Source organism: Chiloscyllium plagiosum, unplaced genomic scaffold (assembly GCF_037043375.1).
Source record: "Chiloscyllium plagiosum isolate Xiang-an unplaced genomic scaffold, Cpla_swu_hap1 HiC_scaffold_39, whole genome shotgun sequence".
NCBI lineage: Eukaryota > Metazoa > Chordata > Chondrichthyes > Orectolobiformes > Hemiscylliidae > Chiloscyllium > Chiloscyllium plagiosum.
Window position 1 is genome coordinate 43,820,750 of NW_028270177.1, and position 19,243 is coordinate 43,839,992.

At 45.2% G+C, this 19,243-nt stretch overlaps 1 protein-coding gene across 1 annotated transcript in view; it reads right to left on the minus strand.

Annotated features, from left to right (window-relative positions):
• Positions 1-11,824: 11,824 nt before the first annotated feature.
• The window catches only part of LOC148138673 (uncharacterized), a 190,133-nt gene continuing 182,714 nt past the window's right edge, over positions 11,825-19,243 (minus strand). The window contains exon 6 of the mRNA XM_087981226.1: positions 11,825-14,611. The gene's annotated coding sequence lies outside the window, so the exon portion shown is untranslated. The remainder of the gene's footprint in view (positions 14,612-19,243) is intronic.

Consider the following 19,243-nt stretch of genomic DNA (forward strand, 5'->3'; position numbering starts at 1 on the left):
GAACCTCACAACATCTAACTCTAGAAATTGACCCATTCCTAGCCAAGCTATTTTATTACAACAAGAACACTGTTATCTACCAACAACTCCTCAATTTAGGAACCAGTCCAGGTCCAAATGCACCAAGACTTGGAAGCCAGTTAGGCTTGGGCTGACAACTGACAAGTAACATTTGCACTACAGAAGGGCAATCAATAGTCATCGTTAATGAGAGTGACTCTGGCTCCTTGACTTTTTTAGATTAGATTAGATTACTTAGAGTGAGGAAACAGGCCCTTCGGCCCAACACCGAACCGTCCGAAGAGCAACCCACCCAGCCCCATTCGCCTACATTTATCCCTACACCTAACACTACGGGCAATTTAGCAAGGCTAATTCACATAACCTGCACATTTTTGGACTGTGGGAGGAAACCGGAGCATCCGGAGAGACATGGTGAGAATGTGCAAACTCCACACAGACAGTTGCCTGAGGCAGGAATTGAATCCGGATCTCTGGCACTGTGAGGCAGCAGTGCCAACCACTGTGCCACTGTGCCGACCATGTCAACACAAAATCACCCACTAACAACAACTCAGCTGTTACCATTAAAACGAAACTGAGCTGGATTCACCAAATAAATATCATGGTTTCTGATGCAGAACAAAGGTAAATAGATCATCTCCCAATACCCTGAATCCTGTCCATATCTATAAGTCAGGTGTGTGATGGAACACTTTCCACTTATCCGGATGTGTACAGTTTCATCAACACTCAAGAAGCTTGACACTATGCATTACAAATCAGCCATCTTAATATTTATCACATTCACACAATAGGGCAATTTCCTCACAGGCAGTCACTGACCCATGTAAACATGAAGCAAGGTGTCAGCAATAATATGATCAATCAGCATAACCTGCACACTTGACATTCAGTTAGTGTCCCATCAGGGTGACTCAATCCTGACCTCATTACACGTTTAGTTCAAAACAACTATCTCCAGAACTTAGAAAGAGTAATTATTCCTTAGCATGAAGTCACCATTTGACAGAGTGTGACAATAGGAGTCTACGTAAAATTATAGTTAATCAGAATCTGGGGAAAACACTCTGCTGATTGGAGTAAACAGTAGCAAAAAAGTGCATTTTTTAGTGTCAGTAATTCAAACTCCAGGACATCTCTGCAGTCATTGCTCACGAGGGAGTGTGTCCGAGGCTCAAGCATCTACAGATGCTTCAATAATTGTCCCTCCACCATAAGGTCAGATATGGGAAAGTTCATTGACTTAATGACTCCTCAGATACTGAAACAGGTTCAAATGTAACAAAACTTGGAATATATCCAACCTTGGTCTGACAAGAGACAAATTAAAGTCAGCATACACAAATGCCAGGCAAATATGATATTCAAGAATCAAGCCACCCCCTCAATATTCAAAGGAATGTCCATCACTACGTCCCCAACAAGTTGTTTATCAGCTTTCTGGAGGAATTACTATTGGCCAGAAACTGCATTGGACAGCCATGTAAGTTCAAGAGCAAGTCAGAGGCCAGGAATCCAACAGTGGGTAACTCAACTCCTGGCTCTCAAAGGTCTGTCCACCAGCTGTAAGCTGGAATTCAAGAGTGTGTGGGAATACACTACTGAAATAATCGAGGACAAAATGGCCCACTATTACATCGCATACATCCATCCTCTCCACCATTGTTTACCATCAACAAATTACACTGCAAAAATTCAACAAAGCTTATTATACAGCACATTCCAAACCCACCTGGATGGACAAAGGCAGCAGGGACACGTGAAAAGCACAGTCTGCAAACTTCCTCCTGCATTACGTCCGATTGATGTGCAATCATGAGTGGACTACAATTCTTAACTCCTCAATTCAGAAATCAGTCTCGGTCCAAATGCATGAAGACATGGAAACCAGCCAGGCTTGGGCTAACAAATGACAAGTGACATTGGTGTCACAGAAGCGCAATCAATAGTCATCGCCAATGAGAGAGACTCTGGATCCTTGACATTCAATGACATTGCCACTGAGAACACTCATTACCATTAACCAAAAACTGAGTTGGACTCATCAAATAAATACAGTGGTTTCAGACGCAGATCAAAGTATCTGCAGCAAATAGATCATCTCCTGATACCCTAAACCCTGTCATCCATCTGCAAGTCGGGTGTGTGATGGAGCACCTGGATGGACGTAGCTTGACATCATTCAAAACAGCCATCTTAATAGATATCACATCCACAAACAAAGTCACCCCACCATCAATGCAAAGTACTGGTAACATGCATGTTAAATAGGATGTGTTACACATACTTACTCAGCCCCTAAAAAGGGCACATTCATCACACAAGATAACAAATAGCAAGAAGCACAAGTTCAGTTGATGCGTGGGGACATCATGGCCTTGTATCAGGGATCAAACCTAAACAGCAGCAGATAGGCAGAGCGCTAAGCAATTTTACAACATCCAGTCATGATTGGTGGAGGACAACAAATATCTCCATTCTTATTGATTGGAAAAGCAATCCATTCATGCAAACGATAAGATTAAATATTTCCAACAGTCTTCAGCCACAATTGCTATGGGGATGGTCCATCTTAGGGTCCTGCAGAGGTCATTCAGCAAATTCCATTCATTCCATGTGACATTGAGAAATGGGTTGCAACACTGGGTACTGCAAAGGGCCCTGCCAAGATCCCTGGAATACAGTGGTTAGATTGAACCTTATTGGTGATGGTCAATGCCTGGCCTTTGTGTGGTGCAACATTACTAGCCAGTTGTCAGTGTAAGTTTGCATATTGTCCAGGTTTTGTTGTATTTGAATATAGAAGCAGACTTGAGGAGTAGAACATCTTATTCTTGTCTATACTTATCATGGTCATTTGGGAATTGAGGGAAACTCTCCATTGATTTGAATTTTCTCTGATTGCAGGTTTTGGAAGTCATTTTTTCAGCTTCAGAATGTCTCTGCAGGGCTACCAAAGGGGAGTTTTCTTTGCCTAAACAGGGACAGAGTCTGTGATCTTCCTGATCAGACTTGGGAGATCAGTTCCAGGATAGATGAGAACAGCTGCAGAGGGAGACAGAGTCTGGGATCTTCCTAATTGCATTATGGGACTCATTTCCAGAATGGATTTGAGTGGCACTTAATGCCAAATGCACTGGAGCTGGTTCAGTTCTAAATTTATGCACCTGTTCTGTGACTGTGTCCGGACATCATTCTGAAATGACTCCCTGCAGATAACAACACAAAGGTGTCAATTCTTGACCGGATTAGAATACATTCTCACTTCAGGCGTCTGTCATGTCCTTCCTCATGTTAATAGATCCCCTGTATATGTAGGGCGTATCCGTAGGGGGTGGCTGTTTTAATATGTTTCAGGTGGAAGCTCGAGAAGTGTAGCATCGTGAGGATATCCATGAGTTTGCAGTAGAGTGAAGTGTTGAGGTGCCTGTCCTTGATGGGCCCAGAATGAGTCAGATACTAAAGAGTAGTCCATGGTAAGTCTGATGGTGGGATGAAACTCATTGATATCACTGTGCAGCTGTTTCAGTGACTCCTCGCCATTGCACCTTTTCGAGGCCTTGTCGTTACTTGCTAGATCTCTTTCAAGTTTGCCCCATTTTGTGGACGAGATGTGCTGCACTACATGTGGGAGTGTGTATAAAATGTGAAAATGGCGCTTCTTCCCCACAAGGACAGTGCAATTTCTTCCTGATATATTAAATGGGGAGGGATATCTGCAGCAGGCGGGTTGGTGAAGATGCAGTCAAGTATATGTTTCCCTTTCATTGACTCCCTCATCACCAGTCATGGCTCCATCCATCTGACCCCCAGAATCACCCAAATCATGCCACCTCCCCGGCTGTCCCAACCTCCTCAAGTTGTTGGCAGGCCCACCCACACCCCTGTTAAAGACCCTTCTCCATTCTGTCCCTGGCGTCCCAGTCAGCAGGTGATGTTGTGGAACCTCTCTTGGTGATGAATATTGAAGCAAACCACCAAGAGTGTATTCTCTGGCCTTTCCACACTCTATGCTGCATTCAAACAGAGAACTCTTGATTTGGGTGATATGGTATGTGGGAATCAGCAGCAGGTTTCCTGGATGGTATTGCAATGAGGCATCATGGGAGCTAGCATCAAGGCTGAGCATCATATTGACTGTATAAAAACGAGCTACCCCCCTGTTAGAAACAAATTTAATAAAATTTAGACGAGACCACCAAAACTGGAAACAATTTATTCGATGATCTTGCAAGAAAGGGCATCAAATACAGAAACAAATGTAGCAATGAACATTCAAACTAGTACACAGTTATACTCATGAGCTGCGTGAGGTCACCTCTTCTGACTCCTACATTACCCAATCAACTTTATTCTCTGACTAACTTGCGATCTGGTCTTATTATTTCCTCCCTTTCTCCAAGTTGGCGACCCTTCCTTCTGTAAGTGCTGACTTAAGGAAGATTCTGCTAAACTTGGATCTTGATGTTCTTTTTACATCGCTTGTAACATCTTCCATTGTTCACAGGTACATTCCATTCTTGAACATACATTTTAACAATGTATCTTTTCGTGCCTAGTTTATGGATTTCAGCTATCTCAGCTATTTTGCTGAGACTGTTATTGAAAACATTATGATGCTTCAATTATTTGCTTCAATAATTCTGCACTAAAGTTAGTACTCAATTATCCACAATTATACATTAAAGATAAAGACACATTTCCCTAATGCTTGCTTAACTGATATTTTTCTTGCACCTCTTTTCTGCACATACACACTCTTGCCTTTCTATTTCTCCAAAAACAACACACTTCCCATTTTTTACAACTCCCCCATTTCTTTTTTTTTTAGCACTTGTTGTTTTTGCAATTTTATTTTCTCCCCTCTTTTCAGCCTATGGTGCCAAGGTTCACAATCTTGCCATTTCTGTCCTTCTAAGTCTGTCTTTTTTCAAACTCTGGGAGTAACCTGCTACTCTCTCTTTCTTGCGCTTGTGCTATTGTCGTGACCATTATTGATTACTGTCCTCCCAAAGACATTACCAGCTTAGTCATTATCCACTTTAACACATTAAATCCTATCAGTAGACTTACAATTATTAGTAATGCATAAATGCCTAAATTAACTAACCATTTTCCCCAACCGGTCAGTCTCCAGTCACCCATCCCCATCCTCATCTTTTCGGAGTTCATCCTGAATTTCTCTTATATTGCTTATCTTTTTCTTTACTATTTCTGCCTTATCTTCCACTATGGAAGAGGTGTCTGGGATGAAGGTGCAGCATTCCTTACCAATCAGAGCACAGGTTCCCCCTTTTTCGGCCAAAAGCCATTCGATTCTATAAAGCTGTTAGTCTTGTGGCAATCATTTCGGTGGTTATGGCCGATATTTGGGATTGAGTTTCACCCATTGCGCCGGTGGTATCATTAATTAAATTTTCAAGGGCAGCCGCCAGTTTCTGTATTTCCACCCCTGCCCTTGTAGTGCTGTAGTTTGGGAGTAGTGTCCACAGCAGACGGTCTTCTTCAAAGACCTCTTGGGTCTTATGTCTTATCCCCCCTCCTTTCTCAGTTGGGCTCATGTTTTTCTATTCGGAGGTGAGGGACTATATAAACAAGGTAACAGCAGCAACTCCAGCCTTTCTGGTCTTGAGGCAGTGTTTCATCAACTTCATAACATGCATGTATTTCTACACATTCGGTCACGCGAATGTATTTTTCCCAGGGAATAAATGGATAGGCCTTCAGACCGCATACCCAATATGTTCCATTTAATATTCTGGGAGTGGTCGTGGCAGTGGCTTGGCTGGTGTAGACGCAAGATGATTTTCCTAATTGGAAAGGTGCGGCGTCATTCTGATTACAGAAACAGGTGGTATTCATTGCTCCTTTCGGTGGGGAAATTCTAAGGCTATCGATAACACCCTGGGTTTTCGGGGCTGGCCTTGGGAACCATCCCGCAAAGTTATATTTGCTCCTTTCAGATTCCCACTTTGTATTATTTGAGCCCAAGTCAAATTGTTGTACATCGTACACTTCTTTTTTTAGTGAGCAGTATTACCGAGGTGGGGATTCCAGATTCGCCATGGTGTGGAATTTCTGCACAGACTCAACAGTCGGCAAGTCCCTCTTGTTTAGCATAATTTTGGCATAGTGTAGTGAAGTGATTTTTCCCGCTTCCTTGAACAGTTAGTACTACTAACATTACAATACTATATCAGTACCCACCCATCTCTGAACCCTGCTTACCGCCCTGTCTTAATCTTTTAGGCGCCAAGGCGAAGTGAGTCCACGCAACCCTTACAATCAATAACAATACATATATATGTATCATCAAACGTTAAAAGAGTCTTTTATCTCAGTTCATTCCTTCTTCCTCAGCTTAACTTTCAGAAGTTTGTCTGTAGGATGAGTGTGCCACTCCGCCAATGGGGCATTCACAGGACCTTTGACGCGAGTGTGATGACTCCACCCAATCTCAGCAGTCTGAATAGCTGTCTCAGTAGTCAGGAGGGTTAGGAATGGTCCCTCCCAGCTCGGGTGGAGTTTGGTATCTTTCCAGGTCTTGATCAGGACCCAATCACCCAGCTGTATACGGTGTGCTGCAAATTCGAGTCTGTACCAACAGGCCTTTATTCCTAAGAATAGATAATGAAGAGCCAAGTGCCACAATATAATTTTTCAAAAACTTGTCATTAAACTCAGCTGTAGGCACTTCTCCTTTCCTTCCTAGGAATGGTAGCCCAAACCTCATTTCATAAGGAGAAAGGCCAATATCGCGCCTTGGGGCAGTCCGAATGCGTAATAGCACAATAGGCAAACATTTGGTCCGTGGTAATCGAGTCTCTAGGACTAGCTTAGATAATTGCTTCTTTACGGTCTGATTCATTTGTTCCATCCGCCCAGAGGAGGGTGGGTGCCAAGGGGTGTGGAATTCCCAAGAGATCTCTAATGTCACCATTACTTGTTGCAATATATTGGAAGTAAAATGGCTACCTTGGTCTGAGTCTATACTTTCCACTATTCCATATCGTGGGATGATATGTTCGAGGAGGGTTTTCGCCACTCCTTTTGAAGTGGCTGATGACATTGGGAAAACTTCCACCCACCCGGTTAAGTGGTCTATTAGTACTAACAGGTACTTCTATTTTCCCACTGGGGGTAGTTTGGTGTAATCCACCTGTATACTTTGGAAGGGTCTCAACCCTGGGTTTCTTCCTCCTTTGAGCCCTTCCCTTACTATTTTCTTATTGATCTTTTGACAAGTTATACATCCTGCGCATATCTGTTTTGCCAACGTATATATTCCCTTACATCCATATTTTCTTAATACTGTTAAAAAAATCACACAACACCAGGTTATAGTCCAACAGGTTTAACTGGAAGCACACTAGCTTTCGGAGCGATGGTCCTTCATCAGGTGATAGATGAAGGAGCGTCGCTCCGAAAGCTAGTGTGCTTCCAATTAAACCTGTTGGACTATAACCTGGTGTTGTGTGATTTTTTTAACTTTGTACACCACCGGCATCTCCAAATCATTCTTAATACTGTGTCACACATGGCTTGGGAACCCCAATGACTACCCTGGTGTAAGGTGGCTAAGATATTTTTCATGATTCGTTTACTCAGTAATTCCCTCCCATCCGGGAGGATCCACTTTCCTTCAGTTGTCTTAGTGGCTCCTATTTCTTGGAACTCTTTTTCCTCTTCTTCTGTGTATATGGGGTTCTCGGGAGAAGAGTCAACCAAGGGTGTAAGAATCTGTATCCTTGTTACTGTAGGATTCATAGCTGCCTCTTTGGCTATCTTGTCTGCTAGCCGGTTTCCCTTTGCTTCTAGAGTGTTCCCCTTCTGATGTCCAGGTACATTGACTATAGCTATTTCCCGGGGTAATTTCAAACTCTTCAATACTTGCCCTATTAACTATTCATGTACTAATTCTTTTCCTCGACTATTGATTAGTCCCCGTTCTTGCCATATCTTTCCAAAGGTATGGATTACCACGTAGGTATACTTAGAGTCAGTGTAAATTGTCCCATTCCATTTCTCTAAGTGTTTTAAAGCTTGGTTTAATGCATACAATTCACAGGTTTGGGCTGACCATATGTTAGGCAGCCGGTCTGCCTCCACTGTTTGGTTTTTGTTACCATCCACTACTGCATATCCATTGTGTCTTTTTCCTTCCACTGCTCTTGATGACCCATCTATAAACAACCGATCCCCATCATGTAAAGGTAGATCTCTCAGGTCCTGTCTAATTTTGGTTTGATATTCTATGATATCTAAACAGTTGTGCTTTAATTCTCGTTTGTCCAGAGGTTCTCCCTTCCAAAGAAAGGTAGCTGGGTTTAGACAGGTGTCTGTTGCTAACACAAGGTCATCTTTCTCCATCAGGATGGCCTCGTATTTTAGGATTCGTGAATCTGTCAACCATCTTCCTGCCTTTTGGTTTAACACAGTTCTGACTTGATGGGGAGTGCTAACTACTCGCGCTCCTCCAAAAGTGAGTTTCCGGCTTTCTTCTACCAATATGGCAGTTGCTGCAACTGCCTGTATACATTCAGGCCATCCCCTTGAAACAGGGTCCAGGATTTTGGACAGGAAGGCTATGTGCTGTTTCTTTCCCCCTCCTTTCTGGGTTAACACTCCTAAGGCTGCTCCATTATTTACTGTCACAAAAAGGTGAAATGGTTTCTCTAGGGAAGGAAGGGCCAATAATGGGGCTTGTGTTAGACTACGCTTCAACTCACGTAACCCTTCCTTTTCCTCTTCTGTCCAGTACAGTCCTTCGTGTTCTGATTCTGTCAGTTTGTAATATAACCTCTTCGTTTTCTGGGCATAGGCTTCTATCCATAATCTGCAATAACCCATCAGCCTCAGGAACTTTCGTAATTCTCGTTTGGTGTTCGGGAGAGGCAGTTCTACTATCCCTCGAATTCTTTCGGGGTTAATGTGTCTAGTTCCCTTGCTAATAAGGTGTCCTAAGTATTTCACCTCTTTTTCTGCATATTGCAACTTATTCCTAGATACTCTTAAACCCTGTTGCTCTAGGAAATTCAACAATCCATTGGTGGCTGAACTTACATCATTTCTCTTTTGTCCTGACACAACTAGATCATCGACATATTGCAACAGTGACGCCTCCCGGAGTATTTTATATTGTTCTAGGACTTGTTCCAGTACTTGCCCGAATAAGTTAGGTGATTCTGTGAATCCCTGGGGAAGTACCATCCATCGGAACTGTTGTTTTCTGCCAGTGTATGGTTTTTCCCATTCAAAAGCGAACATGTCGTGGCTCTCTGGGGCTAAAGGACAAGCCCAGAATGCATCTTTTAAATCTATTACACTAAACCAGTGGTGGTTACATGGTATCCTACTAAAAAGGGTGTATGGATTGGGCACCACTGGGTTCACTAATCTGAGATCTTGTACCAGTCGGTAAGTTCCACCTGGTTTCCGGACGGGTAGTATTGGGGTATTAAAGGGTGACATGCATGGTTCTAATAGCCCTTCTTTTACTAGAGAGTCTATTACTGGTTGTAAACCCTTGCGCCCCTCCAATGAAACTGGATATTGTTTAAGCCTTAATGTTTTATTCTCTTGTGACAGTGTAATTACGATGGGATTAATGTTTAAATGACCCGTGTTCCCGGTCTTCACCCACACTTTAGGAATTATCTGTTCTTCATCACTAGTCATTAGATTAGATTAGATTAGATTAGATTACTTACAGTGTGGAAACAGGCCCTTCGGCCCAACAAGTCCACACCGCCCCGCCGAAGCGCAACCCACCCATACCCCTACATTTACCCCTTACCTAACACTACGGGCAATTTAGCATGGCCAATTCACCTGACCTGCACATCTTTTGGACTGTGGGAGGAAACCGGAGCACCCGGAGGAAACCCACGCAAACACGGGGAGAACGTGCAAATCCCCGTTAGTTTATTTATTGTTACAATTATTGAACTATTCTCTACTCCAATCTTCAAGTTTAACAAAATTATTAAATCCCTACCCAAGAGATTGCTTCCAACATCAGGAATATATAGTAGTTGTCCCGTCACTTCTTTGTTATTTCCCCTTATTACGGTCGGTTCAAAAATGGGCACTAAGAATCCTTCGCCTTTTACTCCAGAAACTCTGAGACTCTTATTAGTTAATTTAATACCGCTAGGTCTAAAACTTAGAAATGACCGTGCCGCTCCCGTATCCACCAAAACACTGCCTCCTCCCCTTCAGGTCCCACCTTTAGATTTATCAAGGGTTCCTGGTGGGTCTCAGGAGGAAGGAACCCCTGACTCCCCTTTTCTTCATCAAAAGTCATCAATGATACTGCTTCTCTTTGTCGTCCTAACTTTGGACATTCCCTTTTAAAGTGTTCTGTTTTTCCGCAGTAATAATATCCTACCTCTTGCCTTCTTCCCCTACCATCTGATCTCTGTCTCTCTTGTCTTCCCCTGTTGTTTTCTGATTCTAACTTTCTCATCGTAATTTCCTCAACCACTGCAGCCATTATTTTAGCTTTCTGTTTTTGTTTCTTGTCTTCTCTTTTCACACACACTTTCTGTGCCTCATGTAACAAATCTTCCATCTGTTTGTTCACTCCATCCTTCTAATTTCTGTAACTTCTTTTGTATGTCCAGCCATGATTTAGTCACAAACTGGACCTTTAAGAGTCCCTGTGCTACCGGATCATCGGGATTCAGTCCCGAATATTTTCTAGTGGCCTCTTTTAGTCTCTGTAAAAAGACTGACGGGGCTTCCTCCTTCTCCTGTCATACTTTAAAGGCTTTTAAAAAATTCTGAGATTTAGGTGCTGCTTCTCTAATACCCAAAATAACCATTTCTCGAAAGTCTCTCTTTTCTCCTCAATCGTGTTCATCCATATCCTGCCAACAGGGGTCCACACTGCGGAATTTGTTTTCGGCTGGTATTACTCCTTCACCCACCGGGTGTCTCTTTTCCCATTCCCTCAGGGCAGCTCTTCTGATCATACCCCTTTCTTCCCCTGAAAATATCGTCTCCAAAATGCTCACCAGTTCACCCCATGTGAACTTGTCAAGTTTGGCCCCAAAAATTGGTCCAACTGTTCCGCCAATCCTACGGGGTCTTCAATCAAGCTTTTCATTTCTTTTTTTAAAGGATCTAATTTCACTGGTTAGTGGTGCATTGACATATCCGATTTCGCCGTTACCAACGGGTACTTCTCTAAGGGGATATATTTGTGCCGCTGCCCCGCCTATGTCCCCTCTTCCCTCCTTTTCACTGCTGATTTAGTCTTAATCGGAATCGGGGGAGATCTTCCCCCAGACCTTTTTCAAGTTCTTGTACTGGGGAGGGCGTTGTGGGAGAGGGGAAAGACGACAACGGACCATTACCGTCGTTGTCGTAAGGGGGGGGGTAAACTTGACAAAGGATCCCAACGGGAAACCTTCGTTTCCTCATCACCTTCTTCTGACTTTTTCAAAAGAAGGATTTTCGGACTCCCTATCCAACAGGTGGCATAGTCAGATTTTTTATGAGAGTATTTTTGTTTCTTATTTACATATATATTTAAATCTTGACATAGCCAATCTTCGTCTGATCCATATTTAGGCCAAAATATACTTGGCCAAAACAACAAAACTTTATTATTTCTTTTTTATCCTTTCCTCGCGTCCGAGGATTGTACTTCCAATTTCTTAACATTTTTCCTAAAGGACTGTCCATTGGGATGTGGTCCTCGGACGTCCTTCTAATGTCTCCTTCTAAACTCAAATCACTATTTTTATTCCCTGTTAGAAATGAAAATCGCTTCTCAATAATCGCTCTAGACAAATTCAGGAAAACAAAGTTTTATTAACAAGTCAAGTCTGCAGAGTTGGGCACCCTTGAAGAAAAGGCGCGCTGAGGCTTACAAAGTCTCCCATTATATACAGTACAAGTCCCTCCTCTCCTTGGCTCTAACAAGCCATGAGGTTCACATTCTTAAAAACATCATTATTCTTATCACAAAGTCTGCAACAAATGTCTCCAGAGTCTCTAAAGTTGTTGTTTTTCTCACCCTGTAGTCTTATCAGTCAAAGACTTATTCTTCTCTGTCTGTGCAATCTGTAGCAGATGTCTCTTGAGTCGTTTCCCTATCCTGGAGTCTTATCAGTCAAGGACTCATCCTTCCCTGCCTGTGTTAATGGTTTCATCAATCAAGGGCCTGTTTATTTTTACTCTGCTCACAAATTGTCAGCATTCTGCACAATTTAAACTAGCCTGTTTGTTTTTACTCTGCTCACAAATTGTCAGCATTCTGCACAATTTAAACTATTCTACTTTTGAGTATATAAAATGTTCTAGAAAAGAAACAAAAGTTTTGTCTTTTATTATAGATCAGTCTGTGGTCCAGGCACATCTTAAAGTTTAAACCGAAATTACCTCTCACAATTCCACCCTTTTCTTTCTTTAAGATGTGCCTGACCAAGATAAGCCCCCCCTCCCTCAAGGGCCTGGGAAATCCTTGGTCTTTCGCAGCAACATCACTTTAAGTTCCCGCGTCCCATGTTGTGGAACCACCACTGCCTGGAGTCGGGAAATATTTTTCTGAATTAAAAACTGAATACAGGGAGTTAGGCAGGGTAATACGAGAAGAAGAATCATGCCTCCCCCAACCACCAGCAACGCCGTGCGCCACCAGCTACCACCTAGGAGACCATCCCACCATCCGATGCCACTAAGAGGACGCCAAGATTGTACTGGCACATGGGCCAATCTCCGAATTTCATCGGAAATTTTCAAAACCGCTTTACCATTATCGTCAATTTCTAGACAGCAGTTTGTCAGGTTAAATTTCCCGCACACACCCCCCTACGAGGCCAACAGATAATCCAAGGCAAGTCGGTTTTGATATATAGCAGCCCTCATCTGATCCTGCTGCTTAGCCAACATCTCCAGGGCCAGGGCAGTCCGGTTAGTAATGACCTCTACGACTGCTTGGAGCCTGACAATTCGATTTAACATATAGATAGGAGTACGATATCCCCATGATCCGTCCTGTGCCCACGTAGCCGGCCCGTAGTATTCAATAATCTGGGCCGGTGGCCACTCATCCCCCCAATCACCGACTTGGATATCCCTTGGCGACCTACGCAGGGAGTCAAAGAGTTTAACTCCCAAATCATCACCTTCCTCCCGGGGTAATAGGAAGAACGCAGGTATTAGACCCAGGAAGCATACCCCAGCCCATCCCATGGGCAGTTTGGAGTATGCCCGATTACCGCATATCCAAAATAGGCCATCTGGAGCAGGCCCTCCCTGCCTCACAACGTCATCCCACAGCTCCTTTACCCCAGGGACGCCCTCATAAGGACCAGGACCACTGCAATTCCAGTATTCGGACTCCTGGACCAGAGTCTGGACAGGAGTATCCCAGCATCGATTCCCCCGACAACCACCACTCCAGACTCTCATCATGCCATCGGAAGAATCAGAACCTAATTCATCAGAGGAGGAATCAGTACGTAATGGAACGCAATTTTTATGACCTCGGTTTGCAATGTACCAAGTAATATCCTCAGGCCACCATACTCGCGTGGTTGCATCCAATATATTCTGACAGGGGCTAATCCCTACCTTCACGGTCCCCTTGCCTTCAATACAGAACTGGCCCTCAGGGCTGTTTGTCAGTCTCCACCCCTGGCTTTTTCTGTCGTTGTCATGAGTCCAAGTGGTTTGCAGCAATTCCCCTATGTCTAAGCTTTGACCAGTCCACGGCCATTGTTCCGACATATGCGGCCCCCCACAGACCCAGCAATTGCTAACATTTAAAACAGTGGCTATTCTAGAGGTGAGATCAATAAACAGGTTTTGTGTAACATCAGGGAGTTCAATCTTTCCTTCTACCTCTTCGTATACAGATGGCACTTTAGGGAGCACGACCGTTCCCTGACGGTCTTGCTCTTTCCCCAACCCCCGATCAGTGATCTGTATCTTGGTCTCCTTGACTCTGTCAACCTGCTCCCTGAGCAACACGGAGGATAGGTCCCACCTCCCAGTTTTGCTAATACACACCCAGCGGTCATTTATAGGGCATCCATGGATTTTGCCACCGTATCCTTTATTATATACCTGATAATAGGGTCTCCCATCCTCCCAACATTCATGGCGTGCACTCACATCGTAACACCTATCGTCCACATAGGAATGGGACACAAATGATCCCGAATAGATTCGAATCCCAAGTCTTACTGTAGTTCGACATTTGTCACATCTCCCCTCACCCTCCCCCACATACAGGAGTAAACTGATCAATATCCCCACCAATACAGTCCAAGTAGAGTTCATTATTGCTGTCTTTTCAGTTTTACCGACAACGGCTTGTCCCCTTGCTCGCATGTCCAGGTGCTTTCTTCTTCAGGCGGAACAGGCCCCTTTATCCTTGACGCGTGGACCCACCCTTTTTCTTTCGTCCGAACAGCTGCTTCAGTTGTTAACAGAACCAGGAACGGTCCTTCCCACCGCGGCTGGAGCTTTTCGGCCTTCCAGGTCTTAACAAGTATCCAATCTCCGGGCTCCACCTTATGCAGGAGGAAGTCGAGCGGCGGAGTCTGAGCCAGGAGACCTTTCCTCCGGAGTTCTGCAAAAGAACGGGATAAGGCCAGTAAATAGGTTCGGATAAATACATCCCCCCCTTGTAGAGTGGGACATCCATCAACCTTACTCCAATACGGTAATCCGAACAGCATTTCATAGGGGGAAACCCCGACATCTCGGCGAGGTGCCGTACGTATCCTCAATAGGGCAATGGGCAGGCACTTTGGCCAGGGTAACTTAGTTTCTAACATCAGCTTAGTCAATTGGGTCTTGAGCATGCCATTCATTCTCTCAACTCGACCCGAACTCTGAGGATGCCAGGGTGCGTGGAATTTCCATTGGATACCCAGGGCAGTACAGATCAAATGGTGTAGCTTAGAAATAAAATGCGTCCCGCAGTCGGAGTCGATAGATTCCATTATGCCATATCTCGGGATTATGTTCTCTAACAACAGTCGGGCCACGGTTGGTGCATCGTCTTTGGCAGTTGGGAAAGCCTCTACCCAGTGAGTGAAATGGTCTACTATTACTAGCAGATATTTCCATCTCTGTACTGGGGGTAATTCTGTAAAGTCGACTTGGATCCTCTGAAATGGCCTAATCGCGAGGGGCTGACCACCGGCTGGCATAGAACGCATGGCCTTCCGATTAATACGCCGGCAAGTGGGGCATCCGACTACCTCTTGTTGGGCTAATGTGTATATCCCCCTGCATACATAGTCTCTCAGGATTGTGTCACACATGGCTTGCACCCCCCAGTGGGTCTGATGGTGTAATCGGTGCAGAATACCCCGGGTGATCTGTTTGTTTAGTACTTGTCTCCCATCAGGAACCGTCCACTTCCCGTTAGTATCTAGCCGGGCACCCAATTGATCCATTTTATCAATCTCCCCCTGGGTGAAGACGGGTTGTTTAGCGAGCCCTTCCCTCAACGGTATTAACGTTAACAATTGGACGGATTTTTCGACCGCTGCCCGCTTGGCTCCCTCGTCTGCCAGCCGGTTTCCCACCGCTTCCGGTGTCGACCCCTTCTGGTGACCGGGTACATGGACTACTGCAAGTTCCGTAGGTAACGCCAGGGCTTCCAACGTTAGGCTGATCATTTGTTCGTGAGCTAATTCTTTTCACCGGGAAGTTATCAATCCTCACTCTTTCCAGATTTTCCCGAAAGTATGAACGACTCCGTATGCATACTTTGAGTCAGTATATATGGTTCCCACTTTCCCTTCCAACAACTTCAGGACCCTCTGGAGGGCGTACAACTCACAGGATTGGGCTGACCACTTCCCGGGCAGTCGTCCGGACTCAATCGTCCGTTTCGTTGCACCATCTATGACAGCATAGCCACTATATCGTACTCCACTGATGCACCGGGAGGACCCGTCGATATACAGTTCCTGTCCCTCACCCAGCGGGGCTTCCTGCAGGTCCTCTCGGCTTTTGGTCTGCAAGTCCACAAATTCCACACAATCATGCTCCTGTTCCCCATCTGCAGGACGTCCGTACAGAAACTGGGCTGGGTTGCAACTGAGATCTTTTGCAAAATTGAGATCGTTCCCGGTCATCAAAATCGTCTCATACTTCAGGATGCGAGAGTCTGTTAACCAGCGGTGAGCCTTTTGAGCCAGTATGGCACTAACCGAATGTGGGGAGTATACTGTGATCCTTCCTCCAAAGGTAAGTTTTCGGGCCTCTTCTACTAACATTGCCGTAGCTGCCACTGCCTGTATACAGGTCAGCCATCCACATGACACAGGGTCTAACATTTTTGACAAAAATGCAACCGGCTGACGTTTCCCTGCCCGCAGCTGAGTAAGCACACCCTGGGCAATTCCGCCGGCGCTATTGACATATAACTGGAACGGTTCCTTCAGGGTGGGTAAAGCCAATACCGGAGCTCGAATCAGTTTATTTTTAATAATATTAAATCGCTGCTCCTCCTCATCTGACCAGTCCACCTTTTGTCCTTCTTGTCCCAGTTTGTCGTACAAAAATTTTACTAAAGTGGTGTAACTTTCAATCCATATCCGGCAATACCCTACTAGTCCCAGGAATTGTCTGACTTCCTTCTTCGTCCTGGGTATTGGCATACCCGTAATCCCTGATATTCGTTCTGGCGTGGTACGGCGGTGCCCCTTACTGACTTGATGGCCCAGATATCTTACTTCTCGCTCCACAAACTGGAGTTTTGTCCTGGAGACGCGTAGACCCTGTTTCCCCAGGAAGTTCAGCAGGGCAACGGTGTCTGCTCGCACCTCCTCTTCTCTTGGTCCTGAGAGTAAGAGATCATCGACATATTGGAGCAATTGATTCTCCGCGTTACACCGAAATCCTCCTAAGATCTGCTCCAGTATTTGTCCAAACAAATTGGGTGACTCCGTGAATCCCTGCGGCAAGACCGTCCATCTTAACTGTCGCTTTCGTCCTGTGAAGGGATTCTCCCATTCAAAGGCAAAAAGGTTCCGACTTTCTTCGTCAAGGGGGCAACTCCAGAAGGCATCCTTCAGATCTATTACGCTGAACCATTCATGTTCAGGGGGAATTTTACTCATTAACGTGTAGGGATTAGGTACCACCGGGTATCTAGCCTGGACTACTTCATTCAACCCCCGCAAGTCTTGCACCAGCCTATATGTCCCGTCCGGCTTCCTCACGGGGAGTATTGGAGTATTGAAAGGGGACATGCATTCCTCCAGTAGTCCATCTGTGATTAATCTTTCTATCACAGGTTGTAACCCCTCCCGTCCTTCCATAGCAATCGGGTATTGTTTCCTTCTTACCGGGCCTCTTCCTGGTAACATGGTGATTTGGAGAGGTTTGATGTTTAGACCCCCTCTGTTCCCCTCTCGGTACCATACTTCCGGGTCTATTTGTTGATCATCTTCTTCGGTGAGGGCGAACAACCTTACCACCATTTCCCCGTTATTTGGTACCGTTCCGATCCCTAGTTTGACCTGCAAGTCTCTTCCTAACAAATTAAACCCCGCCGATGGCAGTAGAAGGAGGTCTCGTTTAGTAGTTCTGTTTTCATACCCAATTTCCACGTCCTCCACCACTGGGACTTGTAATTTCTGTCCTCCAATTCCAGATACCCCCATAACTTTTCCTCCTGCTCGGGTGCCGGGGGGTATTTGGATTATACTTGATCTTTCGGCTCCCGAGTCCACCATAAATGTGATCTTCGATCCTTGGGGCCCTACTTTCAAGTTTACCAGGGATTCCTGTCGATAGTCCTTTTGCCCCAAGGGTAGGAACCCCCGACCTCCCTAATCTTCCTCCATCAGGGCGTACGACCTCACCTCCCGCTTGTAGCGGGAGCACTCCCGTTTAAAATGTCCCTCTTCATTACAATAGTAACATCTGAGTGTCCTCTTCGTTTCCCTGTCGCGGTCTCGCGTTCCTGCACTCTTCCTTTGTTCCGGCCATGGTTCTCTTTTCCTCTGCTCTTGCCACGACTCTCCCCTTTCCTGTTTCTGCCACGGCTCTCCCTTTTCCTTTCTTCCAGCTGTCATTTGTTGCACCGTTTGCATCATTATCTTTGTTGCCTTCCTTTGCTTCTCATCGTCCCTTCTCACAAACACCTTTTGCGCCTCCCGTAGTAGTTCACTTAAAGATTTACTATCCCAATCATCCATTTTCTCTAACTTCTTTCGTATGTCCGGCCAGGCTTTTGATACAAACTCTACCCGTATGAGTTGTTGTCCCACGTCCGTCTCAGGGTCCACCCCAGCAAACTGCTGCAAATTCTTCCTAATCCTGTCTAGGAAGTCCGTAGGGGTTTCCTCCGGGTTTTGATGATTACCAAAGGCCTTGGTAAAATTGTGCCCCTTCAGGGCTGCGTGTCTTATTCCTTTTATCCAATATTCCTGCATGTCTCTCATGTTGCGCCGTCCTTCCTCCGTGTTCTTATCCCACTCGGGGTCGGTGAGGGGAAACTTCTGCTCCCCTCCTCCTCCTCTCTCTCTCTCCCAGACCAAGAGCGCAGCTTGTCGTATCATCTGACGCTCCTGGCTAGAGAACAATGTTTTCATGATGGAACACATCTCTTCCCACGTGTAAGTATTCGGACCCAGGAACTGATCCAATTGTTCAGCAAGTCCCATGGGGTCCTCTAGTAGACCCTTCATCTCCCCCCTGAAATTCCGTACTTCAGTACTCATCAAGGGAACGTTCACATATCCCGTTCTTCCTTCCTCGGCCCCCATGGGCACTTCCCGGAGTGGATTCATTCTTGCAATCGAGACAGGGTTTTGTCTGTGACCCCTTCCAGCTTGAGATCTGGTCTGTACCCCTGAGGTAGTTTGTGATTCCTCCCCATTTTCTTCCCCTTCCCCTGAATCGTCGTCACCCGAAGGAACATTTTGTGGGGCAGACGGGGTCACGTAGGGCGGCGGGAAGTGATCTAAAGGGTCCCATTCTTTCTGCCCTTTCGAGTCTTTATTAGTTACCTGCATTTGGCAAGATATCGTAACCGGTAGCCAACAAAGGGCATAATCACTTTCTTCCAGATTAACATCAGGTTTTGAATTGACATATAAAATGAGGGCTTGCCGGACCCAGTCTTCGTCAGTACTGAATCTAGGCCACCATACTGAGTCGCCCTGAATAGGTTTCTGGGACCACTTTTGACAGTATTTTACCATCTTCCTTTTAGATTTTCCCTTTCTTCCACCCT